Below are 10,502 nucleotides of genomic sequence, written 5' to 3'. Positions count from 1 at the left end.
TCATGGAGTCTGATTTAACACCACTGTTTTATTTTCAAATTGTAAAACAAGCAAAACTGATGAAAACAACAAGTTTCTAATGAAGTAATGATAAATAACTCTCTGTATGTACACCAAACTGTTAAATCTTCAATAAAATAATATATAAAATCTACAAAGGTGCTTAAAGTCCACAACGTGGATACTTTTACAAAACAGCTGAACTACTTGTATGTACCTCCTTCTTGTTACTATTAATACCCATTCTTTCAATTACTTAAGTTGAAGGCATATGTGTACATTTGATAAGAATTACATGTATATTTGCATGCTTGTGTATTTTCTTATCAATACCCATACATTCAATTACACAATTTCAAAGTACACATGTATACTTAATAAGTAAGAATTTAAAAATGGGAAAGTTGCTGGGCAAGTGTTACTGTATGCAGCCAATACAACTGCTGTGCTTGCTTGTTCATGTAATAGTTTGAAAAAAACAGCACATCAATGATGTGGTGGACAGTGGTGCTTATCCTGCATCTTGCAACGAAATTTATTGAAGTTTTATTTGGAACTGAGGTTACACTGTAATGAAAACATAAAATGTGTATTTTGTTACAAGCATATCAGGAAGTGCCTATTGCAAATCTGGTTAAATATTACATTCAAATTAGATGTTAACGTACAGACTGATATAAAAATTTCAAGAGTTTAAATGTATACATAATACATAACATTACTTGGGCTTCCATAAAATGTCCCTCTCTATAATGCAAATAAATAAAAAAAAAAAAAAAAAAAAAATTACCTGTATATAAGTGGATTATTGTGTCAAATAGTACAATACACAATGTTCAAAAGACTACTTGACCACTATTATTGGTGTAAAACAGTTTAAATATAGTCTAAAACTTGTTAAGTGTGACCATTATTTTTCGTTGGAAAAAAATCAAAAAAAATCAACAACCCTGCGACATTGTTCTAAGACCGAGACACCAATATACTCAAGATATTGAAAACGAAGAGAGCGTTTCTAATACAATCAATTAATTATGGCCGTGACTCTGCCAAAATAGAAACTCGGTCGGTGAGAAAACATTATTTGAAATCTATAATCAATTTTTGTTCACCAATTATCACCACTTTAATTTTTTTTTTTTTTTTTGGTGCAAACTTTCTTACACTTTCTCATTGCTCCCTGTTATTTTGTCTATATTAATTTTCATTCCCAATGAATGAAATGGGAAAATGTATTCCACTGACTTCGGAGCACCAAGAAATTAAGTTTTAAAATAAATATCAGGAATCATCGTGTCATGTCCTGCCGGAATCCATTCAGTTCATGAGAGAAGTGCAGTATTTGGATAATGGGGGCAACCTTTCACTGGTCGCACCACAGTGGGAGTGGAGTGGTCGAGTGGTTTAAGGCGCTTGACTGGAGATGCGAAGGTCGAGGGTTCGAATCCCGACACGGCACTAATATCCTTTGGCAAGATATTAACCTGCACTTGCTACTCTCCACCCAGGTGTAAATTGGGTACCCGGTAGGATGCGACCGTCATTGTTGAACAAACAGTTTTTGAGCGTCAAGTAACGCCTGGCTGGAATGCTCCCCAGGGAGTGGAGTTGTGCACAAAGTGTGTGCGGGCAAGCACTGAATCCAATGACCGGGATAATGATATATTGTGTAAAGCGCTTAGAGACATTTGTATTAAGCGCCGTATAAAAGCTAAATATTATCATTATTGATTTTTTTTTTTTTAAAGCCATATTTTGTAAAATTGTATACGTCGGAAACAGATAATGAAAGATTTTCAGAAACAATCAATGCAATAAAAGCGTAGTGTAAATGACGATTAAGCGAGATGTGACAAATTCTTCTTGGATATTTAGGAGAGGATGAAAAACCATGTAGGCCAACTGACTGTCAAACATTTTGGATTAATATATATTTATTCTTAATTTCATAATTCCATTAAAAATACATTTAAACATATGAAATACCGTAAACATATACAAATATAGAATACATAGAAAATATATAATACAGTGTATATGAACAAATAATAGAAAACGTATATACAAAAAATGTATATGCATATAAATGTGTTTGGGTAAATGGCAATAGGGTCTTGGGGTGTATATGAATATAAAACACATGTACAATCATGAAGCGCAAAGTGAAAAACAAAAATCAGACATACCTTCAGCTATAGACCGTGTCATATGATCCAACACTGTCTTAGACATACTATAGATTACGAAGCCAGGCATCTAGTAATGAAAAAAAAAAACATTAGGAAGGCATGAGTGTGGGTGCATGATTGTGTGTGATAGAAAGAGGTTCAGGCGCGTACACAGGGGGGGGGGGGGTTGGGGGTTAACCCCCCCCCCATAACCCCCTAAACCCCCCCTACCTAAAAAAGCTGACCTTACCCCCCCCCCCCCCAACAGAGCAAAATGTCAAATTTTCAAATTTCGAGACCAAAAAAAAGAAGTGTCCTCTTACCCCCCCCCCCCCCCCGCTTATATAGCGGTCGGCTGAGTCGTTGCGATTTTTGAGGGATAAAAAAAAAAAGAAGTGTCCTCTTACCTCTTACCCCCCCCCCCCCCCCGCCGCTAATTCAGCGGCTGGCTGAGTCGTTGCGAAATTTTCGGCCCGATTTATAAATGTTAAACCCCCCCCCCCCTTGAAAAATCCTGCGTATGCGCCTGAAGAGGTTTATAATATATATAAATCTCATTTTGAAGGACATTGCAACATGAATAACTTTCACACAAAGAGGAGATGAGAAATAGGAATTGGTGGAAACTGTTTTCATGAAGGATTTTATGTCAGTATCGTTTTGAGAGCAAGACATCATGCCAATCGAAGCGGGTGAACAATTTTTTTTATGAGATCCTGTTTTAAATTTTAAATTTTGATTTTGATTTCAATTTATTCATGTTTCCAACAAAACATTACAAATCAATTATAAGCATTTAAAACAAATGTAAGAAATACATGTTGGAAACATAGGGGTCCACTAAAAAGCAATGCTTGTACAAGTGTGAACACCTCATATGATACTTGGGAATAATGAGTAATTAAATTAACTAATCCGTAACTACAAAAGGAACTACAAAGTAGGGGAAAGAGAAAAGGGGGTGCCAACAGAGACGATAAAGGTGACGTGAAGGTACGTATATGAACTCACCGATATCTTGCCCAACATACTTGATACATTCACCACAGTCCCTGTCAATAAAGGAAATAGAGTATTGACCTATTTAAATGTCGATAACATGAATTGGTTGTGTGCACCCGAGAGTGCATGCACAAGATTAAAATCAGTATTACACTCGTATTGTACGTGTATCCAATACAGAGCAGAGTCAACTTAATTAAGCCCCATCAGGTAAAAAACAATATATATCAAAACATTTTGTAGTAGTAGGTGCCGCAGATTGACGAAAGATTTCCTGGACAATGAAGCATAGATGTTTTGGAAGAGCTCTCTAGTTGACTCTTTGGAAAATCTCAGGCTGTTATCACATTAAATTTGCATAGATGTCAACCGGTGTGTTGGCTCAGTCAGTAGGGCCTCACAACAGGCAAGTCGTGGGTCATAACAAAAGACGTTAAAAGACGGGAGTTGCTGCTACCTTGTTTGGCGTTCAACAATAAGGGATAGAGCAACGTCGATCTGGCGCTGCTCAGTGGCTGCCGGGCTCACGATCAATTGGGCAAAAAGAATTTCCATTTTCGGTTTAACTTAATACAATTTGGAGTGGACTTTAAAAGATTATTATTTTTATTATTATCATAATCCTTCTTACGCCATTTGCAAGCCAGATCAAGAGTTTATCTTAGTGACAGCTAGCTGCAAAGTCCTTTGGAAGTTACAGGAAGAAGAAGGAGACTGAGAAAGGAAGAAGGAAAGGAAGAAGGAAAGAGAAAGAAGAAGATGAAGAAGAAGGAGAAGAAAAATAAAGAGGAAAAAAAGAAAAAAGAAGAAGAAGCAGAAGAAGAAGGGGTAGGGAGTAGGAAGAGACGGAGAAGGGAACAGTACTCGTCATGGTAAGTGCGCTGGGCTCTTCGAGTCGATATTCACCCTAGGAACAGAAACCTCAAAGATGGTTTCCCCGTGGGGTCATTGCATTTGGTGTAGGTTCAGATGAATCTTTAGTTCTTTAATATAATAAACCCGATTTTCGTAAATTTCTAAGTATTTTAAGTATCTTGTATATTTTATATTTATTGGATATTCGAATACTATTGTGTACTGTTATCAACGTAGGCACTGCCAGTTTTGATACTTTTAAAATATCTTAGCCTGGAAGATTCTAAAGGAAGTTTCTTCAAATTTCAATTTGTTTTCCATTCATATTTTCAAGGTAAATCTACACACAAAAATGCATGTAAATGTGTGGTGTTTGTACAATAGACCTTTTTGTAGTTAGCACATGGGTCAAATGACCCCAAATCTATCCACAGATCTTTTACTCATGGAGAAGTCCCAATTTGTGTATTTTAGAATAATCAATGCCAAAGTCATGTATGTGCTTTATGACAAGCTTTTGTTTGCCCTCTTGTTTCATAGAATGTGCTGAAGGTGCACACATTAATAATGATAACATATTACATATTACATGAGCGCATATTCATCTCGGCAGGTTTTACAATTTTATCACAAATGACCTTTATCTGACAATGGGCAGATAGTATTTACGAAATGGCTTATTACCATTAACTTTGATCAGATGTGGCGCTAGGAGCTGGGTGAGCTGGAGGGGCGCTCTCACATTCACTGCAAAGATTTTATCAAAACATTCTAAAGTAACGGTCTCGACTGTGTGTGATGCAAACACTCCTGCATTATTGACCTGTGATCGCACAATACGTTGAAAGAGAAGAAATAATCACATAAGAACTTGAGATAATTATAAGTAATGCATGGACATGCCAATTTCGGTGTGAAAGAAGTTACAATATGTTAATCTCTATAGTAAATATGGAGCAAATAGGAGAAACCGTGTATTACGAAATTTGATCCTCATTGGAATTCTATAAGAAATGACTAAATATTGCTGAAATAAATCAGAATGAGAAGCACTGGACAAAGATGTGGGTACATACACAGTCGCTAATAAAGGTGGAACATTTTTTGTTATCCCAATTCATGGAATTAATTTAAAAAATAATTTAAAAATAATAGATTTTATTTTTATTTATTTATTCAAGTCTTCTTTATACAGGGTGGCCCTTTCAATAACGAGTATTGCTCTTCCAAGGGGCCCTGTCTATACAATTAAAAACATGTAAAACATTGCACATTAATATGGTATACATACAAATAAAACCGATATACAAAGTAACTAAAATTACAACAAGAAATACGATTACAATATATGAAATATTTAAAAAAAAAAAAAAAAAAAAAAAAAAGTTTAAGAATAAATATTGCAAATGAAAGAAGAAGAAGAAGGAAAAAAAAAAGTGTTTGTCAGAGGGCGTTTTGGATACTGAGAAGCTTGCATTGCCTCTTAAAGGACAATAGGGACACACTAACACGTACATTAGGAGAGAGGTTATTCCACATGAGTGACCCTTGGTAGTGAAGGGATCTTTTGAAATAATCTGTTCGGGGAGTTTTAATGAAGAGTGGAGATTGTGCAGAATGCCTGGTATAAATAGAAATCTTTCTCGGGATAACTATTGGCTTGAGATATAAAGGCGTGAGATTATTTTGAATTTTGTACATATTTAAACAAATTTGGTAATTAATTCTTTGACGTACTGATTGCCAGGAAAGTTCAGTCAACATAGTGATGTGAGGGGTAAAAAAATCAGCTTTAAGTATGAGTCTTGCAAAACGGTTTTGTAGTTTTTGAATTCTTGAAATATGACACATTGCACTTTGTCCCCAGATAATATTGCAATAATCGATGTGCGGTAAAAACAAACTATTATAAATCATTAACAAAATACGTTTCGGTAAAAGATATTGAATACGTCTGATATAACCAATAGTTCTTGATAACTTATTACATAATGTATTAATGTGGCAGTTCCACCGTAAGCAAGAGTCAATTATCAAACCAAGATATTTAAATTCATTAACCTGTTCGAGTTTGTTGGTGTTTACATACATTTCTAGTTTCTTATTTTTCACTTTAGATTGAGTTCCAATTAACATGCATTTTGTTTTCTTTACATTAAGGGTTAACCGATTATCATCAATCCATGCAAGGATTTTATTCAGTGCTAGCTGTAACTCTTTCTGGACAAGAGAACATGATTTCCCTCGACAAAATATAGCGGTATCGTCAGCGTACACACATAGTTTAAAAGAATTACCAAATTTAATATTACATGCATCATTAATGAATATAGAGAACAATAGAGGCGATATCATACTCCCTTGCGGGACACCTTTCGATATAGGTCTAAAATTGGAAAGACTATCGTTCACCTTAACACATTGTTCACGGTCATGTAAATAATTAGAAAACCAAATAGCCTCAGTTTCTTTTACACCATACGTTGATAATTTAGATAAAATAGTTCATGAGAAACAGAATCGAATGCACTTTTCAGATCAATGAAAACAACTCCGGTCACCAAGCCTTCTTCTATGTTACGTAACAAGTATTCATTTACATCAATTAAAACGCTATTTGTTGAGTGCAGTGGGCGAAAGCCAGATTGGAGTGAACTCAATAGTTCATTGTCAATAAAATACTTGTATAGTTGAGAATGTACAGCCTTTTCTAGAATTTTCATTATATGCGGAAGAACCGATATAGGTCTATAGTTAAAAATCTCTTGTTTACTCCCGTTTTTATATAAAGGGGTAACTCTTGCTTTTTTCCATTCTTTCGGAATACAACCTGTACGAAGGGAGGTATTAAAGATATGAGTGATTACTTCACAGATAAAAGCACCCCCTTCTTTCAAGAGGAATGGGTGTAAGGAGTCAAGGCCCGGTGATTTCTTTGTACTTAGACTAGATCTAGATAATAGTATACATTCTCAGATTTTTTTAAACAATAATTTGCCAATGTGTGTTTGCGTGACTGCTAAAGCATGTGTATGCTACTATGCTTATCAACTAGGGAATCTATGCCCTTAAGTCATAAATGACAGTAATGAGGATTAATGCCCCACAAAAGGCACTAATATAGCACATCGACACGGTTTTGATCCTGGGGCCTCACAATGTGTGCCCATGCCTTAAGCCATAATGCATGGCCGTCCAGAGGATTTTTGTATGTTGGGGACCGGGGTAAAATGCAATAAATTATTGAAAATTTATTGCATTTTCTTTTTTTTTTAATTTATGGAAACTGCCCCCTACCCTAGCCCCCGCTGCGTACAATCATGGTTCAGTGACAAAATAATGGCCTCGTAACTGTGAGGCCCCAGGATCAAAACCGTTTCGATGTGCTATATTAGTGCCCTTTTGTGGGGCATTAATCTCATGTCATTAATGTCATTTATGACTTGAGGGCGTAGGTCCTCTAGTTAATAAGCATAGTAGCATACACATGCTTTAGCAGTCCCGCCAAACACAAATTGGCAAATTATTATTCAATAAAATCTGAGAATGTATATTATTATCTAGATCTATTATTTTTAAATAAATTGGGGCAAAACAAAAATATTCTACCTTTATGAGCGACAGTGTAGAAGAATACAACCATGCAACACCAAAAGTTCTCAAAACTATTTCTACATCTATTTCAAATAAGAGCACCTCCATATCAAAGATATATTTCAAAGTTTCCCGTGAAATTGCAAGTTATTTCCTTTCAACATTAGCATGAAAATGGCTACAGCCCACGACCGACAGTCCACTGTATATATAATCGGTCTAGCGAATCTTCTTACAAATGTCAGAAGGCCCTATATAATTTATGCTAGCGCTTTTGAAGGAAGCTTTTACTCATTATTATCATGATTAATCCTTACCAGCACATCAATCTGGTTGAATTTCTGTATGGTTTCTTCTGCAGTTCTCTTCACATCAGCTTCCAGCTCAAAGTCAGCTTGGATCATTAAAATCTGGGCAAAAGTTGAATAATAATTATTTAAAAAATACTACTAATACTACTAGAGTAAGTAATAATAATATTAATACAAAAATAACAATAATGATTGAAAGACAGGTGTATACTAGATAAGCTTGACAATGTCAAGGAAAAGAACACATCATCATCATTAGTATTATTATCGGTAGTAGCAATAATAGTAGTAAGAGGTAGAGGCCGATCCAGGAGGGCCCCCGGGCCCCCATCCCTGGGGGAAAAAAACTTGTAAAAACACGTTAATTTTACCTTTTTTTGGAGATGGGCCCCTTCCCCTGGCGCACAAGGGGGGGGGGGAGATTTTTCAAATTTTCGTCGGCCCCCCAAAAGAAATTAGTGCTCACTACCCCCCCCCCCCTCCCCCTCCCAATGAGCGAATTATCGGCCGGCTGTTTCGCCTCTAAATATTATCTCACGAATTGGGTCCCCTCCCCTGCCGCCGGCTGGATCTGCCCCTGGTAAGGGGGGAGGAGGAGGAGAGAAGAACCTGAAAATAGTGTGACCGATAGAACTCTGAATCTATTAAGAGCATTATAATTATGAATTTAAAGGATTACGAGTCTATGAACTAGTCTCTTTCCGTTCAACCCTCATCTGAATAACGTCTGATTTCTCCTATTTTATATAAAGAGGAGGCTGCACGGCAAATCTTTCTTACTCGATCAATCAGTAATACATTTTGGTCGCAAAATAAATGGTCTAAACAACTAGTAGAAGAAGTAGTAAGAATAGTAGTTGTAGTAGTATTATATGAAACGTATTTTTTATATGATATATTTGTTTGTTTGAGAATGCATTAAAAAAAAGAACTATGAAGGGAAATACACTACTCCGAGTAAGTTCATATGAAAACAAGCAACCTACCTTGTCTTTTTCCAGCCCTCTCCTAATACCTAAACGTATTTGCAAAAATAAGAATGCTTTTTACTTATATGTAGGACCAATCGTGGTTAGTTGATAATTCATTTATTATTTTCAACAAAGGACATTTCTACCTGTTAGTGATCGCCAGACAAATGGGGAAACCACCACCACATATTGCTTGATACAATATTAGAAAAATTACAATTACCATTTCCTATTTTGGAGAAAATTTGGTTCCACCCTATCCAATTATATGGCGCCCAAGACCTAAAACATTTACCTCCACATTTTTTGTGTAATGTTATGAAAAGATTGTATATTTAAATATAATATAATCTGTTCAGTGATGAAAATAGGTCCCACTTGCATTGGGTCGATTTAAATAAAAGCAAAATCAAAGAGAGAGAGAAACGGAAAATTAGAAGAAATGTAATGATCAATGAAAATAGTAATGAGATTATGAAATCACCGATAGAAATGGGAAACTGTTTATTTCCTTGCACTCAGCATTTGGTTTATTTGGAAAATACATATTAGATTATGCTAAATATTACAACTCCCAAATTTAATGAAACTTTCCTAAAGAATGACAAGTGAAAGAAAGTTCCCAATTATGTACTTCGGGCACATGTTTGATAAATGAAGTAAAAACAATTTTTGAGTAATGGAAAGGTATGAAATTCGATTTTATATACATTCATTGGTTACTTCCTCAAGCGTTTCCATGTTACGTCCTGTCAAGGCCAATCGGCATCCAAGGGAAGCAAAATGACGAGCAGTCTCGGCTCCTATTCCTGAGCTGGCTCCTAATTACGTTCGAGAAAAGTCAATAAGGCTTCATTCTGAATTGTAAGGGACATTTTATGTAACATGCAGCATCTGACTTACGAGCATACGCTACAGGAAACTAATGTGATTGCAAAGTCTTTGGAACAATCAACTCAAAGGCTAGTTTGATACCTTGTTGTATATCCCATAGAAATCATGTGCAGATGATTCGTTATTATAATGTTAGCACCTTACATTTCAACAATAATAGAAACAATAACCATAATACCAACAAAAATGTCAACAATCATGACAATACTGAGTATTTATACATAGTATAGGGCTATGAATCACCTGTGATGAGGGCAACTTTTCCCTTCAACGAACCCCCGAGCAATGCTGGAGCTGATGACGCCATATTGGATGAAGTTGTATCTGTACATGATCCACGAAAAAAAAGCAGCCGTATGAATTTTAAGTAATAGGCATTTGTATCTAGACCTAGGGTAGGTGTAGGGAATTGGAGACCACCAAGCTTGAACCCATCACTGTCTGTCCGTGTTGGCTTCAATATTGCTATAGCGCCATTTGTGGCCTTTAACAACACTACTGCATATATCCAATTCACTTCGAAGACTACAATGCGTTCTTTCTCCGAGAAAATTGGCAAAATTGACCAAGATTGCTCTGATATAAAAACACAATTTTATTCGTCCCGCTGGACTCTATTGTTGCTGCTGAACTATAAATGCAGGATTTAATTATTTCTGCTTTATTTACTGCAAAATTTCCAGGAAATAAGGGTAAGGGTTGTGGTG

The sequence above is a fragment of the Strongylocentrotus purpuratus genome, unplaced genomic scaffold (assembly GCF_000002235.5).
Source record: "Strongylocentrotus purpuratus isolate Spur 01 unplaced genomic scaffold, Spur_5.0 spur5_scaffold_2, whole genome shotgun sequence".
NCBI classification, from domain to species: domain Eukaryota; kingdom Metazoa; phylum Echinodermata; class Echinoidea; order Camarodonta; family Strongylocentrotidae; genus Strongylocentrotus; species Strongylocentrotus purpuratus.
The sequence above is the reverse complement of the archived record's forward strand: the minus strand, read 5'-3'. Positions refer to the sequence as shown.